At 39.7% G+C, this 18,106-nt stretch overlaps 1 protein-coding gene across 5 annotated transcripts in view; it reads left to right on the forward strand.

Moving 5' to 3' along the window:
• The window catches only part of FARS2 (phenylalanyl-tRNA synthetase 2, mitochondrial), a 571,180-nt gene that overhangs the window by 59,534 nt on the left and 493,540 nt on the right, over nt 1-18,106 (forward strand). The window lies entirely within an intron of this gene.

The following is an 18,106-nucleotide window of genomic DNA, read 5'->3' on the forward strand; positions in this document are numbered from 1 at the left end:
TGGTGGAGGATGGAGTGCAAATTGCTGTGGGGTTCTTTCCATGGGATTTAAATTGAAAAACTCTGTGGTACCTCCAGGACATTCAAAGCATTATGACCAAAATAACTAAAGGGTGAGTTTATGGGATTGCCAGGAGTCTGTGCGAAGTAAGAGGAGAGGCCGGCCCCTCCACCTGCACCTGGTGAAACTTCAGAGACTGAACCGTTTTCCTGGAGCATTTCTCTACTCCCCTGCTCTTCTCCCTCTTTTCTTCTTTGTTCATGGGGAGGGGAGTTGATTTTATACAAACACCAAAGAAAAAATTTTAATGGGGAAGCATTTAATCATATTTTTGAGTTGCTTTTAATGATGGATTATGGGAGGGGATTATTAATTTGAATAATGTGTATTTGTTTTAGAGAATGTAGGACTATCACTTCCTTGAGCAGATTGCATAACAATGATAGTAACACCAACAAATAACATTAGCATTTACTGTTGTCCAGAGATTTTCTATACCACTCCAATGTATTTTAGCCACAAATGCCCATTTAGCAGATTGGGAAATTAATGCTGAGGGAAGTAAAATAGCTTGTTGACATCATGGACCTGGTGAGTGGCAGAGCTTGAGTCCTAAGCTTCAACACTCATGCTCTGTGGCCTGCCTAGGTCCAGGACTGTGGCCTGCCTAGGTCCAGGACTGTGGCCTTTAGTACCCTGTTTTTTGGTGACCTTTTGAGATTGATTTTACTGTATCTCTTAAATGGATGATTCAGTCATATGAGAGATGAGACAACCAACTATTTAGTGTACCACTTTTAAGCGCCTCTTGTGATTTAATTTGTCTGCAGTCCTTTAAGTCTTCTCTGCACAAACAGGTACAGTTGGTCCTGAGTACAAATTTATATGGCATTTGTGAAAAAACAGTGAAGTGTTTCACAGTGCTGGACATACTAAGAGTATATGGAACTTTATTTAGCCCAAAAGATGGGGTGTTGCAGGCCTTCTAATATGCAAGTGGGCCTTCATGGTGTTACAGATTTGGACATGCTTTTCTCCTAGAGGTCAGCACAACTAGAGGAAGGCTGGAGGAAGGCAGCTGCAGATGCACTGATGACGTAAAGATCCACAAATGGAGAGTGAAAGCAGTTGACCAGTTGACTGACCTTCAGTTTAACCCACTGCTGCTATTTTCTGAACTGAGGATTGTAAGCTTTTAGTTTTGCAAAGTACCAGCTTTATGCTATGGCTGGAAAAGCATTTTGCTCCTTCCTTCTCTCACTTCTTTGCTTTTTTCTGACCTCTTCAGGCAGTACAGAGCCTGGCATCGATATTAAAGTCAAGAGCCATTTTAATAGATGGAATAATGGTTGAAAGAAAGTAAAAATTTTTATTGGGATAGGACAGGTTAGGAAATTGATTTTGGTCTCTTGAAACTTGAGAAAATTGTGCTTTTTTTTGCTTCAAATGTTTCAGTGTTTATTTATTTATTTATTTATATTTATTGTTGTTCAAGTACAGTTGTCTCCATCCCCACTTCCCACCCTTGATCCTACCCCTTTGGTTTTGTCTGTGTGTTCTTTATACATGTTCCCGAAAACCCTTCCCCCTTTCCCCCCCATTATCCCCTCCCACCTCCCCTCTGTTTACTTTCAGTTCTTAAAAGGAAAATAAACTGTTCTTAATTTCAATGTCTCTGGTTGTATTTTGCTTGCTTGTTTGTTTTGTTGATTGGGTTCCGCTTATAGGTGAGCTCATCTGGAGAACATTATGCTAAGTGAAATAAGCTAGGCGGTGAAAGAAAATTGTGCTTTTTAAGAATTCAAGTTTTTGGTGTCAAAGGAAGCATGTTAAATTTTTTTTTGACTGAAAGCTACTATTGTAGTCATCTCTCATCTGTATCTGAAATGTCAGTTATTGGTAAGAGCTGGTCTTACAGAGAGGATCTGACCTACTCTTGGGTCCCAAAGGGAGGAAAAATAATAGATTTCTCTTGCTCTTGGGTACCTGTACAAAATGACCATTGTCCCATTATTCTCCTGATATTAGTGTTAATTTCAGTAAGCTATGTGATTTGCATTTTTCATGGTGTTCATGTTTGTTTAAAATATCGTATAAAGATGTGGGTTTGTGCATTGGGCTTGATGTGTTCTTGCAGTTTGTAAAAGTCGCCTTTAGGGTGGGACTTGGACAGGGAAGGAAACGGTACGAGTAGAGATGGAGTGGGAGAGTTGAGGTTTGATGTTCTCGTATGTATTTATATTTCCCTCTCAAAATGGATCCCTGTCCTCTATGGCTTGAAAGAGACAAAATTAGGACATTGAAAGGTTGGTGAGGTGAGAGCATTGCAGAGAGGGCAAAATTTGGTGCTAAGTTTTGTTAAATCTACTTCATTCCCATTAGGTGTCTTCTGTGTTTAGTGTATACTCCAGAATCATTTTTCATCCATATAGAGATCTATCATATAATAACTTTATTTAAGACAGGGAAAGTTATCCTGTCTCTAAAGTAAATCTGGTTGGATGTTGGACCTCCAGGCACCACCTTTCCCTCTCCTCTTCTGTTCCTAAATCCTTCACACACAATGTCTTATCCTTAGGAAGCCATTAGAGATGTGCTGTAGGAAGTGTTATAGCATTTTCCTGTAATCATTAATGCAGTGTAATTAGATGCTGGTTCAGCTGCTTAAAGATGTGAATCACATCACAAAAAATATAGCTACTAAAAATACATGGTATGAAGGAAAGTAAATGCCTTTTGCTTTTCAGGATAATTTAAACAATAGTTTATCATTTCCCATCATTCTGTGGCTTGATTGGATAGTCCTTCTGTTACACTTAGTGTTGGCTTTACTCATGCAGTGACTTTACATGGCAGCTGGGCTGGGCTGGGAGGTCCGCGTTGGCTTGTCTCACCTGCCTGATGTCTTGGTGCTGGTTTTTGGCCAGGATACTTTGATTCATCTTCTCATGGCCTCTCAGGAAAGTAAATGTCTTAGAATGTTTTTAAATAAACATTGGTATCGAGGTTTTCTGTTTTTTTTTTCTGTTTTTCATATGTGAAATAAAAATCTTAGTAATTTATTAGTTTTCAAAGTATCATTTAAGATAGAAGAAAATGGAGGTCTTTATTGAGCTGAATGAATGATAATTCACACCTCACTTTCTGGCTTGCGATTTGAGGGGTTGGTGGTTGGTGGTAGCACAATAGATTTTGGGAAGGTACCTGTGAGAACAAGTACAGTATGATCACAAGTCAAGAAAGTCTCAGAATCCTATTTTCTACTCCTTTCTCCAGAATGGACTAATGACGTAACATTCATGGATTTCTCCTTTACATTTTTCCTGCTTTGCATGTGATGTCACAAAGTTCTGCTGTCACCCCCCCCCCCCCCCTTGGATAAAATCACAGCTATTTAGAACTCTAGTGCACCACTCCTGAGCTGCTGGCTCACATCTCCCTGCCCAGTGAGCAGGCACCATGGCATGTCCTCTGAGCCTCAGTATGCTGTGTACTTATGTTTTCTCAGACCATCACCAGGCATAGGAACCAGAGATGACATTTAGAGTGGGAACTGAACTTTTATGAGAGTCAGATTCCTTGTGAGGCCACTGAAGACCTGTGGAAGGCCCCTTGATTGAAAATTTTGTGGTAGGTTTTTGGCATGTCCTTTAGGCGGAGGTACAACCCTTTTTTGGCTTGGACTTTTCCTCTTGAATATGACTAGCACGGTGGTCGGCACCGAACATTGCTCAGAAAATAGCATTTTTTCTCTTTTCTCTGCAAGGGATTTACAAAAATAGAACTATAGAATGATAGAAAAATAGAAATGCTGAGGTGAACTAGGAATGTTCTGTGGATGAGGCTGATTTGAACCAAGAATTGAGGGGTAGTTTCCTCATTCATTCACCAGATGCTGCAGTCTACCTGGTACGGTTCCAGCACTGCCATAGAGTGAGAATAGGGACCCGAAACAAACTCAGGGTTTGCAGTCAAATGGACCAAACAAATGTCCATCAGATAATCATGGAAATAAGTGTAAATATACATGGAAAGTAACCTAAATGTCTCATGGAAATGTGGTGAAATAAATCATGTGTTCTTTTAATTTAATAAAATTTTGTCATTGAAATTGTTCCAAAGAATTATAAAATAATTGCATTAACACTGTAGTTTTAAAAGGGGGTGATAAGAGTGGAGAATATAATCTCTATTTTATATGCATTAGGAAAGTTGGTTGAACATAATCTCCTTGGTGATGAGACTGTGAAGCATAGAGCATGTTCTTGTGAAATAGTCCTGGTTTTGCCAGGCAGCAGATAGGTCTGTTTTCCATTGTTGAATTTACAACAAGATGCTTTGCATGCTTTAAATGATGAGCTTAATAATGATATTATTTCTTAGTAGTTTCATTTTGGTTTTGATGGGGCGGAGAAGCAAGCTGCACGTCACTGAGGGCTCTTCCTGCTGAGTGGGACAGGGTGGTCCTGGTGAAAGTCCGTCTCCCGTGGGGCTCCTGCAGATGTGACCTGGGCCCTAAATTCCTCTCAGTGTCTGCCTGGGCTGGATTCATCGTTCTCTGTCTGCTGTTTGTTTTGGTTGGTTTGGTTTTTGGTTTTTGTTTTTTCTTTTTGAAGACAAAAACTTGTGTCCAGAGGGAGAGTTTTAGAAATTCCTTCAGAGATAATGATGGGAGTTTGATTTTTATGTCTGAATTCCTCTTCATCTGACTGACTGAACTCCTGCGTTGTTAATCAAAATCTGGATTGTTGTGGATTATTTCAACTAGTTTATAGGTGATGGGTTCCATCTTCTCTAACACCTACCAAAAATTACCGTTTTATTTTAAACCTTTTATCTCGGAAGCCACTGCAATGTTATTACTTTTATTAGCTTATGACATCAATAATTCTGTTTCTGGATGGGATTTCTTCTTTTTTTCTTAAAGCATCTGTGTATTTTCAGGGAGAAAAAATTATTTATTATGGAGGTACTGATGATATAACATAAGGATAGAATATGGCAAGTAATTTGTCATAAAATGTGAAAATTCTAGAAGTTTTCCCTCTAATCTGCAATATTTTTTCTTTCAAGAAAGTTTTTTTTCTTTTTGTTCTATTACTTATTTTAAAGACCTACTGGATCATTTAAGCTGACATAGTTCTAACAGACAGGATAATGTTGCATGTCTTTGTTGACATCTTGAACTACCCTTCTTTGCTCAATAGAGATATCAAGGCTTGGCCTTGTAAAGACAGGGTTATTTTTACATCATGATTTAAGAGATGCACAAAAGTTTTTCTACAGCTTTTCTTATACCCAAAGTTACACAAGTAGTAACTTATGCTTTTCTTACAGACTTTTCATTATGAGTTTCTCTTATGTTATGAATATATAGGATTGAGAGCAGCTGTCATCCAGAATTGTAATCAGGGTTTCAGGTCAGCCGGCTGGGAGAACAGAGCAGAATGACCAAGCCGGTGAAGGTCTCATTACTGCTGGGCCTTAGGGAAGAGCTGGCAGGAAGCTGGTCTCACCAAGGACTTTGCATGGCTGACTGGTTCTGCAATGATAGCAGTGCCTGTTGTACAGGGGCTGGGAAAGGAGTGAGGATAATGAATTTACACATTTCCTGCTTGAAACTGGCTGGCATTTTTCTTCTGGGGTTTATTCTCTTCACCAAGTAATGTATATACTTGATTCTACTACTCCCCTCCCCCCTTACCTGCCAATCACTGCTCTTTTTAGGGATAATTGCAGGGAAGAGACTCTTTTTTACCAAAGTGTTACAGTTTCTTTCTGCTCTTATGTGATACTATAAATCCTACCACCTTTGAATCATCTTCCCTTCCCTTTCTCAGTTCTTCTGTTTCTTATATTTTGAACATGTCAGTAAAGAAGCCTTTGAACAATTTTTGTGAAATGAATTTCCATTTACCAACATATTAAGAGCACACATTCAGGGACCCAAAACAGGTATATAATTAACTGTGTACAAACAGCATTTGAGAAGTTGTAGCTGTTTATTGTAAAGCTGTGATGAAATGATGAAATCTAGCCTTTCTGGGCTTGGCTTGAGCCCCTGAGATGTAATCCCTATTCTAGAAAGATGTGCACTAAGAGCACTGTGTTCCATGGAAGGAGAGTCAGATAGGCTCTCCATAGAGAACAGATCACATATTTCCTTTGTCACTTCCCTGCTTCCTTAGATTGTCATGTTGAGAGACATGCTATCTTGCAGCAGGAAGGAGTTTGTTAGCAAGCACTGGCAAACATCTGGTTCCTTGTACTTCCTATGTAACTCACAGATGCAGAGCTCAAGAAATTTGACATTTTATCAAATATGGCTTTCACTTTTGTGTTCCTTTTAATTTTGGCTAGTCTTTTTATATTAAAAAGGAATATTTCTATGTTGCTTGGTTACCCCATAGATACATGGCATATTAATCCTTTTTGATATTTCATCCCTTTGTTAGTTGGCAGCTTTTGTAGATATTTTAAATTTTTCCCCTTTGTCAAAGGGAAGAGAAATTGCTGAATACTGCATGCCGTAGCACTTGAGGCAGATCTTTTTCCAGCTTGAATATTCAGCTAAGGAAATTGCCAAAGTGATGCATTATTAATTTTTTGCTTCCTGATACTGTGTACACCTAACAAGTATGCTAAATGCTCCTCTTTGCTGTCCAGCTATGAGCAGGGACTGGCGTGGTCCCTGCTGCTTTGACTGCCTCCCTGTGCAGGGGCCAGTTTCACCTGTGTCTGTCCCCCAAGCCTCAGGGATGTAAGGATCACCCAGTTGCTAAAGAGCAGGAAACACAAGCATTTCTGGTAGGGTGTAAAATCTTCGTCCAGCTCAAGCGGCAGGTTTCTAAATCACAAGTATCAGAAATATTTTACATGTATTTTCAGTGTAGCCATGAAAAAAATTGTCTACTGATCAGGAAAGTGCAATTTTGCTTAGTGATAAATTTAGTAAATGATTATTTTTCTTACCAAGCATCATAAGAAAGGATGACATGCAATTGACCAAATAATTTTGATATATGCAATATATGTGATGGATGAAATTGATAGAAAACAGTGGTCACTTTAGTAGTAAAATCAAGAATTGCTAGAGAGTTTAAGGTTTAATAAAAATATGAAAACATTTTAAATATTACAGATAGTAAACAAATGAATAAAAAAACACATTTTTAAGCATTAATTGGCAGAATTGACAAAAAACAACACTCAGTGTCAGGGAGAAACTGGTGAGGTGACTTCTCACCTAGTATGGGGGAACATTCCCAGGTACAATGTTTTTGTGTGGCTATTTACCTACATATTTTTACCATTTAGATGATATACACACTTTGTTTGTTTTTGCCATGACAGTCACCTCCTATCTTACCCTTATGCAACCGGACAAACTCCAAAGGAGAGTGATCCAGGATCATTCAGTATGGCGTCATTTATTTTTTGTGACCATCATTGGAGAGCTTACTTTGTCCTTGTTCCCTCTGATGTGTAACTCAGTCATTTTGGGGCTTATATTTGGCCCCAGGAAAAGCCAGGTTACTGTGCTGAGGACTGAAAGGACATTTATTCTGGGTAGTATGGTCATGGATTCCAGAGCAGGGGCCTTGACATTTCAGGAGCAACACTTTTTTATTTTCTTCAGTCAAATTATTAACATCATACACAGGGTCATCCAGCAGCTCTGCAGGTGAAGCCTTGACATGGCTGCTGTCCCTAGGGCTCAAATGACTGCTTTGAGAGCCTCCTGGAGGTCCTTACCTAGGACCAGCAGGGACTGAGTGGTCCCAGCACGTGCAAGATTGGCTGGGCCTGGCACTGCTGAGGAAACAGCTAGGTTTTTTCTTTGTTTTCACTCATCCACCATCTTTGTTAAAGCTTTGAGTTCCAGGACAACAGCAGCCTGGTCATTCCATTCCCATTAGACCTGGGCCTGGGGAGCTCCCAGTGTGCCCTCACTCATAGCCACAGTGCTCTGTAATCATAAATGTCTCCATGTTCTAGTGTCAGCAGATGCTTGGAGTAGTGAGTGCGGGGAGCATACAACACAGTAGTGCTGAGGATTGTTTTTTTCCCAGGAGGCAGCATTTCATGTCACTAACCTGCTGATAGGCCCTTTGCATTAACTTACATACCAGCCTCTTAACTAACTCTGAATTCTCTTGTATGAATTCAGCTAGTTAGTGCAGCTAACTACTGTTGTAGCCAAAGTCAGTATTAAGGCATTAAACCCATCAAATACTGAGTAAGTTTGTAAAAACATAATCATGGTAATTAATGGTCAGTCAGCTTAGGCTGCTCACAAACAAATGCAGCTGTGCCTTTGCCCTGATTCCTTGTTCCACAGTGGTGTATCAGTTAACACTCTCTAAGGAAATTGTGCCTAAGAGTCAGCTGATGTAACGCTCACCAATCATTCCCCCTCCCTGAAAAAAAAACTGAAGAGAAACTAACGTTTCCTTACTGTGTATTATTTAGTAGGCAACATGCTAATACACATTTTTTTCTGTTATTTAATCCAAAATATAAATAGTGTGTGAAGGGAGTTGATGAAGAGAACATGCAGAAAAGGTCCATTATGGATTGTGAAGACGGCCCAGGGGTCTGCAGTTAACACCCTGCATCACTGCGTACTGCAGCATTGAGCTGACCTTTCCCCCCTTTTCTCCTTGACCCTTTATCCTGGGACTGATGAGGCCACAACCTGCCTTACCTGAGAAAATAGAAAGTCAGGAGGGAGCAGACAGGTACACCTGCACTGCCTTTCACCTTGTGTTGGGTCCCTTGGGACAGTGATATTATTCTGGGCTTCGTTAGTTATAATAGACAAATCTTGGAAGCAATTCAGGTGTCCAACAGTAGATGAGTGGATAAAACAACTATGGTACCTTTATACAATGTAATACTACTCAGCCATAAGAGGGGAAAATTTTATGCTTTGCAACAGCATGGATGGATCTGGAGAACATTATTTCACTGGCTAAGCGAAGTAAGTCAGCCAGAGAAAGACAGACACCATATGATTTCTCTCCTATGTGGAATCTAATGAACAAACTGAAGTAACAAGCAAAATAGAGGCAGACTCATAGATAGAGACCAGGATGATAGCTCTGAGGGAACAGGGAATGGAGGATGGAAGGATCGAGTGAAAAAGGACTCATGGACAACAGTGTGGTGATTATGTGGAGGAGGGGGTACATGAAGTTAGAAGACAGTATAAGAGAGATAAATGGTAATGGAAAAAATACAATAAAAACATACTATTTAAAAAAAGAAATAACATACTGACTCCTGGTTTATACAGCTAACATTTTGTAGCATTTTGCAAAATTTTATCTTCAGAGATCAGGCATGGGATAGAATAGCTCTGTTCTTAAATAGTAGGAGAGTCCTTGAAATTCATGTTACTTTTTGCAGATTACCTTAAAATACTTAATAGACTTAAGAATATCTAAATGTTTATCTTTTATATTTGTTAATGTTAAATCAGACATTCCTTTATACTAGATTTCAGTGGCCAGCATTAGGGACTTCTTCCCTCCAAAATAAGAAAAGGAATTGGGAAGAGTTTACCTGTCAGATTTTTAATAAAATAGGTAGGAAAGTATTTTTTTAATCTTTCAAACTTTTATGTTTTTTGACAATATTAGGTCATGGGCAGAAAAGAACATACAAAACACTCTATGGAAAAGTAGGAATATGAGTTAGAAGAAGAAACCAAATTATAGAGGTAAACTTGTCTGTCACTCTCTTTTTTCCCACTTAGTCTAAGTTCTGCCATTGAATTCTCATGTTTACCCCAGGAACTTAGATAGCCTAACTGGATCTTAGTTTTTAATCCAATGTTAGATTTTTTTATTTTATTTTTATTTTTCTGTTGATGTTTAAGTACAGTTTTCTGCCTTTTCCCCCCACCTCTCCCCACCTCCCTCCCCTGTCTCCACCCTCCCTTGTTATTGTCCATGTGTCCTTTATTATTGTTCCTGCAAACTCTTCACCCTTTTCTGCTGAAATCCCCTCCCCTTTGCCCCTGGTCATTATGAGCCTGTTCTCAATTTCAGTGTCTTTGGTTATATTTTACTTGCTTGTTCATTTTGTTGATTAGGTTCCTGTTAAAGGTGAGATCATATGGTATTTTTCTTTCACCACCTGGCTTATTTTGCTTAGCATAATGCTTTCCAGTTCCATCCATGCTGTTGGAAAGGGTAAGAGCTCCTTTTTACTTTCTGCTGCATAGAATTCCATTGTGTAAATATACCATAGTTTTTTTTGATCCATTCATTTACTTATGGGCACCAAGGTTGCTTCCAGAACTTGGCTATTGTAAATTGTGCTACTATGAACATTGGGGGTGCATAGGTTCTTTTGGATTGGTGTTTCAGGGTTCTTAGGATATAATCTTAGCAGTGGAATTGCTGAGTCAAAAGGCAGTTCTGTTTTTAGTTTTTTTTGAGGAAATCCCATACTGTTTTCCATAGTGGTTGTACCAGTCTGCAGTGCCAGCAACAGTGGAGTAAGGGTCCCCTTTTCTCCACAACCTCTCCAATACTTGTTGTTTGTTGCTTTGTTTATAATGGCCATTCTCAGTGGTGTGAGGTGGTATTTCATTGTGGTTTTAATTTACATTTCTGTGATAGCTACTGATATTGAGCATCTGTTCTTATGTCTCTGGATCTCTGGATCCTCTGTATGTCCTCCTTGGAGAAGTGTCTGTTCAAGTCCTTTTCCCATTTTTCAGTTGGGTTGTTTGTCTTCTTAGAGTGGTTATATGAGTTCTTTATATATTTTGGAGATCAAACCCTTGTCCAGTGTGTCATTGGCATATATGTGTTCCCATGTGGTTGGTTCTCTTTTCATTTTAATACTGTTTTCTTTAGCCATGCAGAAACTTTTTATTTTAATGAGATCCCATTTGTTTATTCTTTCCTTTATGTCCCTTGCTGTAGGGGACATATCAATGAAGATATTGCTGCATGAAATATCTGAGATTTTCCTGCCTATGTTCTCTCCTCTAGGACTTCAGTGGTGTCAGGACTTATATTTAAAGGTTTTATCTACCTTGAATTTACTTTTGTGTATGGTGTAAGTTGGTGCTTGAGTTTCATTTTTTGTATGTAACTGTCCAGATCTCCCAACACCATTTGTTGAAGAAGAGGCTATTTTTACTTCATTTTATGTTGCTGCCCCCTTTTTCAAATATTAATTGACTGTAGAAACTTGGGTTTATTTCTGGGCTCTCTGTTCTGTTCCATTGGTCTGTGTGTCTGTTCTTATGCCAGTATCAGGCCGTTTTGATTGTAGTGGCCTTGTAATACAGTTTGATGTCAGGTAGGAAACTATTTTAATTTTAGCAGACAACTCAGTCTCCCTTCTCTCATCTGCCACCCCAACTGTGGTCCAGAAGAGAATAGTTGTGTGGTATTGCGGAGTAGTCCTGCTGTCCCTTTGGTTTTGAGCATGGATGATATGAAGGTAGGAGGACCACTGTTTCATTTTTATATTAGGATCTTTGTGTCTGTCCATGGACAATGCCATATTAGAAAAAATTAATTGGTTAAGAGTTAAGTTCTGGCTGAGCTCTCTTCTTCAGAGTTCTTTTAGGACCATGGGGAATGGTTGCCTCAGTTTCCTAAGGCAGTCCCTCTGGTGCATCACATCTGTGAAATATATTACATATACCTCTTATATTAATGTTAATTTTATGAATTTGAAGTGTAACTGATAACAGTGTGTTTTAGGTGTCTTGGTGCTTTATATATATATATATTTTTTGGATTTCAAGATATGATGAGATGCCAGGTGGCTCAGCTGGTCAGAGTGCCATCCTGTTCTTTAGCACAGAACCCAGTTATGTGCTAAAGAGCTCTTCTGCCTCGCACTACTGCTCCCAGATATTATCTTACAAACCTTCACCAGCCAACTTCTGCTTTGGGGGCAGCTATGGTGAAATGAGCCCCTCTGGGCTTTGATCTGAGGGAGTGCCCTGTCTGAGAAGTTACAGGAGGGAGAGTTTCTAGTGCTACCATCCCAGCTACAAGGTCAGGACATTCCTTTTCAAAATGGTCCTGTTCTATGTGGTGGGTGGACTCTGGTGTGTTAGATTCTTGGATCGGTAGAATCTGGGGTTAGTGCTGTTTCACTCATCCAGTGGCCTGATAGATTTCCAACCACTCCAGTGAACATTGTTTCTTTAAAAAATGAGTGGCTGCCAACAATCTCATAAGCAAGTTGGAAGACTAATTCTCTTGTTACATGAAATAGACTTCCTGATACAATATTTTTAAGTTTCTGTAGCACACTGATTTCCAAAATTAGTCACATGCTTTACTTTATTCAATTTTTCCCAACATTACAGTGATTGTTCAAAATTATGAATGTGAGTGAAATCTTGGATGAGCTTACCAGTATCTGTTGATTGACTATAATTGTCCTGTCATGGCTGAGGTGCCTTGAGTTGTTTTTTTACTCGTAACAATTTTTTTAATTGTTACCCTAGGGTTTGTTCATTGATCTGAGAGAGAGAGACAGAGAGAGAGAGAGAAGAGAAGAGACATCAGTGTGAGAGAGAAACTGATTGGTTGCCTCCCCCATGCATTTGGACTGGGGATGGATCCCACAACCTCTCGGTGTACTGGATGACGCTCCAACCAATTGAGCAACCTGGACAGGGCTTTACTCATAACATTTTTGATACTAAATAAAAACTTACTAACCAGTTCTCCAACTCTCAGACACCAACTTGGTTTTCTGTAATTAAATTCAAATCTGGACTTCTGGCCAAGATGGAAGCATAGGTAGACACACTGCCTCCTGCCACAACCAACATAAGGACAACAACTTAGAAATTTAGAAACAAAATAACAACCAGAACTGACAGAAAATTGAACTTTATGGAAGTCAGACAACCAAGGAGATAAAACAGATACATTCATCCAGACCAGTAGGAGGGGCGGAGTTGCGCAGCTGAGTGGAGAGGGGTCATGGGGAAAAAAAGCAGTGGCTCCAGGCACGTAAGTTGGCAGTGGGTGAACTCTAGGCACTCAGGAGGTGGCTGGCAGACCCCAGGCACAGGGTGGCAATGGGCAGACCCAGCGAGACAGTGATTGTGAAGCGGGGCACGGGATACAAAGCAGCTGGCTGATTGGGTGGCACATTCACTTGCAGATAAACCAGGCAAAATTGGGCAGCAAGACAGACTGTGCAACCCAGGGTCCTAGCACCGGGAAATAAAGCCTCAGAACACCGATTGAAGACACCTGTGGGGGTTGAGGTGCCAGAAGAAACACCCAGCCTCACAGGGGAGTTCGTTGGAGAGACCCACAGGGTCCTAGAACATACACAAGCCCACCCACACTGGAATCAGCACCAGAAGTGACCAGTTTGCTTGGGGGAAGTGGTGGAAATGACTGAAATCCAGCAGAGAGCAGAGCAAGCACCACTGTTCCCTCTCCAACCCCTCCCCCACATACAGCATCACAACCCAGTGACTGGGTTGCTGCACCCTGGTGAACACCTAACGCTCTGCCCCTCACTATGTAAGAGGCACATCAAGACAAAAAAATGGCCCAAATGAAAGAACACATCAAAGCTCAAGAAAAAAATACAACTAAGCCACCAAGAGATAGCCAACCTATCAGATGCACAGTTCAAAGCACTGGTGATCAGGATGCTCACAGAATTGGTTGAATTTGGTCACAAATTAGATTAAAGAAATGAAAGCCATGCTAAGTAAAATGAAGGAAGATGCACAGGGAACTGATAGTGATGGGAAGAAAACTGGGACTCAAATCAATGGAGTGGACCAGAAGGAAGGAAGAAACAACCAATCAGAAAAGAAAGAAAAAACAAGAATTCAAAAAAATGAGGAGATGCTTAGGAACCTCCAGGACATCTTTAAACGTTCCAACATCTGAATTATGGGGGTACCAGAATCAGAAGAGGAAGAGCAACAAGTGGAAAAGTTATGTGAACAAATAATAAAGGAGAAATTCCCCATCTGGCAAAGGAAACAGACTTCCAGGAAGTCCAGGAAGCTTAGAGAGTTTCAAAGAAGGTGGACCCAAGAAGGAACACACCAAGGCACATCATAATTACATTAGCCAAGATTCAAATGAAGGCGAGAATCCTAGAAGCATCAAGAGATGTAAAGACAGTAACCTGTAAAGGAGTTCCCATCAGACTGTCAGCTGATTTCTCAAAAGAGAGTTTACAGGCAAGAAGGGGCTGGGAGGAAGTATTCCAAGTCATGAGAGGCGAGGACCTACATCCAAGATTGCTCTATCCAGCAAAGCTTTCATTTAGAATGGAAGAGCAGTTAAAATGCTTCTCAGATAAGGTCAAGTTAAAGGAGTTCATCATCACCAAGCCTTTATTATCCTTTATTATATGAAATGTTAAAAGGACTTATCTAAGAAAAAGAAGATAAAAAACCTGTACAGTAAAATAACAGCAGACTCACAATTACTAACAACCACACCTAAAACAAAAACAGAAACAAACTAAAGAAACAACTAGGGCAGGAACAGAACTGCAGAAATGCAGGGTCAGAACTGCAGAAACTGCACATGGAGGGTCAGCAACAGGGGAGTGGGAGGAGGAGAGGAAGAAAAGATACAGAGAATAAGGAGCATAGATGGTAGGTAGAGAATAGACAGGGGGAGGGCAAGAGTAGTATGGGAAATGTAGAAGCTAAAGAATTTATGACACATGGACATGAACTAAAGGGGGAGAATACGGGTAGGAGAGTTTGTGCAGGGTGGAAGGGAATGAAGGGGGGAAATGGGACAACTGTAATAGTATTATCAATAAAATACATTTTAAAGAAATTTAGTTCTGCAATAACTATCCAGTGTTAGCCCAGATTCTACAGGTAAGGGACTTTGTTCCCCAGACTCCTCCCACCATTAGATGCTAATCACCATTACTTCTCACATTGCCAATGTATTTATGAAGTATACCACTCAGAAACAGTTGAATGGAAGAGATACACAAGGGGATGTTTGGGGAGGTTGTAGGGGAGGTTGGCTGAGTCTCTCCGGGCATGTCGCCCTTCCAGCACCTGGGTGTATTCACCAGTGAGTACTCTCTGAACCCCATTGTTTAGGAGTTTTTTAAATGTACTTTTTATTTTGTAACCAGTACAGGGGTATTATGGATTAGAAAATTCAGGAATGAATCATTAAAGGGATTTCATGTTCATTAATGGCGTCAATCACAGGAATTTCATGTTCATTAATAGACCCCTTTGGATTATGCCTCCAGGCTCTTTTGGAGATCTTTTCATTGATTTAGATGGGGTAGTTAGATTTGGGTGATAAGAACATGCAAACTTTTGAATGTTGTGCTTGTGTGAGCTCTTCTTGCCACGGAGAAGGTCTCACAAAATAGTGTTCTCCTGCTGGCTGCGATTTTCCTTCAGATAAAGTGACCCTGAAGGTCAAATTTACTGAGATTCATCTCTCTTTGGAATATTAGGCCCAGTAGGGAGTATACAGCAAAGGACATATATAAGGGAGAACTGGAGATTAGCTGGCCTAGGACTCATGTTAGTTGTTACTGGGTCATAGTAACAGAGTAGGGTGAAATCTAAAGGGAGTATGACAGGACTGGGCCATGAAACAAGGTGTGTGTAATGTTCCCAAATGGTCAAAGCATATTTCAGAGAACACTTGCTGCTTTGTAGGGCTTAGTCCCACTCCTTTATAGTCATTGGTCTTAGAGGAGGTATTACTCTGAACCCATTATCCCATATTACCTGTGTAACTTATGATCTCAGAGATAACTTGTGTGAAGATGTATGCATGGTTTAGTGAAAATCATCTACAATTTCTTAAGCACTTATGTGTGAATTACTTTGCTAATGGCCTTAAATACTGTATTATTTTATTTAGTCTTCATGGAAACTTTGCCAAATGGATATTCTTTATCCCCATTTTTCAGACAAGAAACTGATGTCCTGAGAGGTAACATGATTTTCTCAGGGTCCAGGTTAGATCTGGAAAGTACTGGTGATGGGATTCAAACCCAGGACTGTGTCATTCTGGTAATGTGTTACAGCACCAAACATGTACTGTGTAGCAAGCACTGGGCTGGATAATGGAAATGCAGAGAAAAATTAAACTGCTCTCCCCTAAGGAAGATAATACCATATCATCTTTTTTGGAATGCTAAGGAGATTCCAAAATGACTTAATTAAAAGCACTGCATAAATGCATTACTTTATATTTGGTTGGCAATGTTTTCGTGCCAATAGGAAATGCCAAGAATCAATAGGAAGAAGTGTATGGTTATAAAAAAGAAATGAGCAGAGACATAGAAAGGCTAATTGAAAGCATGGAATGTTAAGAAACCTACAGATTTATTTATGTGAAGTTTGGAAGATGATAGTCTAGCAGTTTCTAGCTGGTTTTAATGATTGATAAACTGAAAATGACTGTGCTACTCAGATTAATGCATTTTGCTTTATTTAAACCATGCTGTCTGAGAGAACCCTACTTTTAATGCATGTGAAGTGTTATGTTGGGTATAGGGTGTTTTAGAGTCAGAGGAAATGAAGCAAACAAGGGCAATATTACATGGTTTCAACATCATTTGTCAACACATTGCCTATGATGTTGTGCCTGAGCAGCTAATAATAATGTGTGAAGGGCGAGTATGGGAAATGCTTATATTTGGAAGGATGATTCAAGTCATGTCAAGGGATGAGCAGTATTAAAAATATAGTGGCTCAATACTAAGGAACATAGAAGAGCAGTATTACAAATGTGCTTTTACTTAGCAAAGTGAGTAATTCTTAGTTGACGCAGCTCTTAGGTTGATTGGAAAAATCAAGAATGTTATATTAATATTGTTTCTTATGTGACTTCTTGAATTTAACCCAAAATACTTTATTTTTGTATTGGTAATTTCTAAAATGTACCATTCTACTTTTTGGATTGTCTAGGCATTTTTCTTTACCAACTAGCATTTTTCTGTTTTGATGTAATTATGCTAGTGAAATTAGAGAAAATTAAAAGATGTGCTTAGGACCCATCAATATTTAAGTGGTACTGTATATTTTAATTTTGCTTAAAATAAATAGGAAAGGAGGGTAAGGAAATTTTTATGTATATGTATGTACAAGGTCTATCAGGAATAAGTCCAGCCTTTGTAAATATAACAAGAGTGGTTAGCATGACATAAGTATATTGTGCCAACCACGGGGAGTGGACTGGAATGTTTGCGTGCGTGAACAATGAGGACTTCACTGTGCTAGTCAGTGGAGGTAGTAGACACCATTGAGTGAGCATGTGAACTGTGTGGCAGTCACATTCAAATGACTGAGCAAGTAGAGCAACAATCTTCATCAAATTTTGCGTTAAACTTGAACATTTTTCCACAGAAACTATTCAGATGGCCGCACAGCTATGGGCAATCTATTCAGAAGGCCGCACAGCTATGGGCCATCACCAGCTATGGGCAACTGGTGATTAGCCCACTCATGCATCAAGTCTCATGCAGAGTTTTTTGGAGAAACATCAAATCACCCAGGTGACTCAGCCCCACTGCAGCCCAGATTTGGCATCCTGTGACTTCTAGCTTTTCCCAAAACTAAAATCACCTTTGAAAGGGAAGAGATTTCAGACCATTGATGAGATTCAGGAAAATACAGTGGGGCAGCTGATGTCTATTGGAAGAACAGTCTGAGGTCCCAAAGTGCCTACTTTGAAGGGGATTGAGGTGTCATTGTCCTGTGTACGACGTTTCTCATATCTTGTTATTCTTCAGAAAAGTCTATTTTTTCTTATTACATGGCTGGATACCTTCTGGACAGACCATGTGTGTTTATATACACTCACATGTGAAGTAAATCTCATTTCACCTCTGTGTAGCATTTATAACCATTTTGATTTTTACAGATGAAGAAATTCTGGTTTCAGGAGTTTAAATGGGAGTAGTTAAGTCAGGGTCAGAATTTGAACCCAGGTGACCCCCCTGATTCCCCACCAAACAAAACAAAACAAAACAAAACAAAACACCTCTTGTTTTTGCTGGAGCGTGCTGCTGTTTCTAGCTCAAAATGACTGAATTGCAGTTATCAGCAAGATTATAAAGCATGCTCTTGCCAGTGGGT

The sequence above is a fragment of the Artibeus jamaicensis genome, unplaced genomic scaffold (assembly GCF_021234435.1).
Source record: "Artibeus jamaicensis isolate MK-2021 breed Jamaican fruit bat unplaced genomic scaffold, CSHL_Jam_final contig_335, whole genome shotgun sequence".
In the NCBI taxonomy this organism is placed as follows: domain Eukaryota; kingdom Metazoa; phylum Chordata; class Mammalia; order Chiroptera; family Phyllostomidae; genus Artibeus; species Artibeus jamaicensis.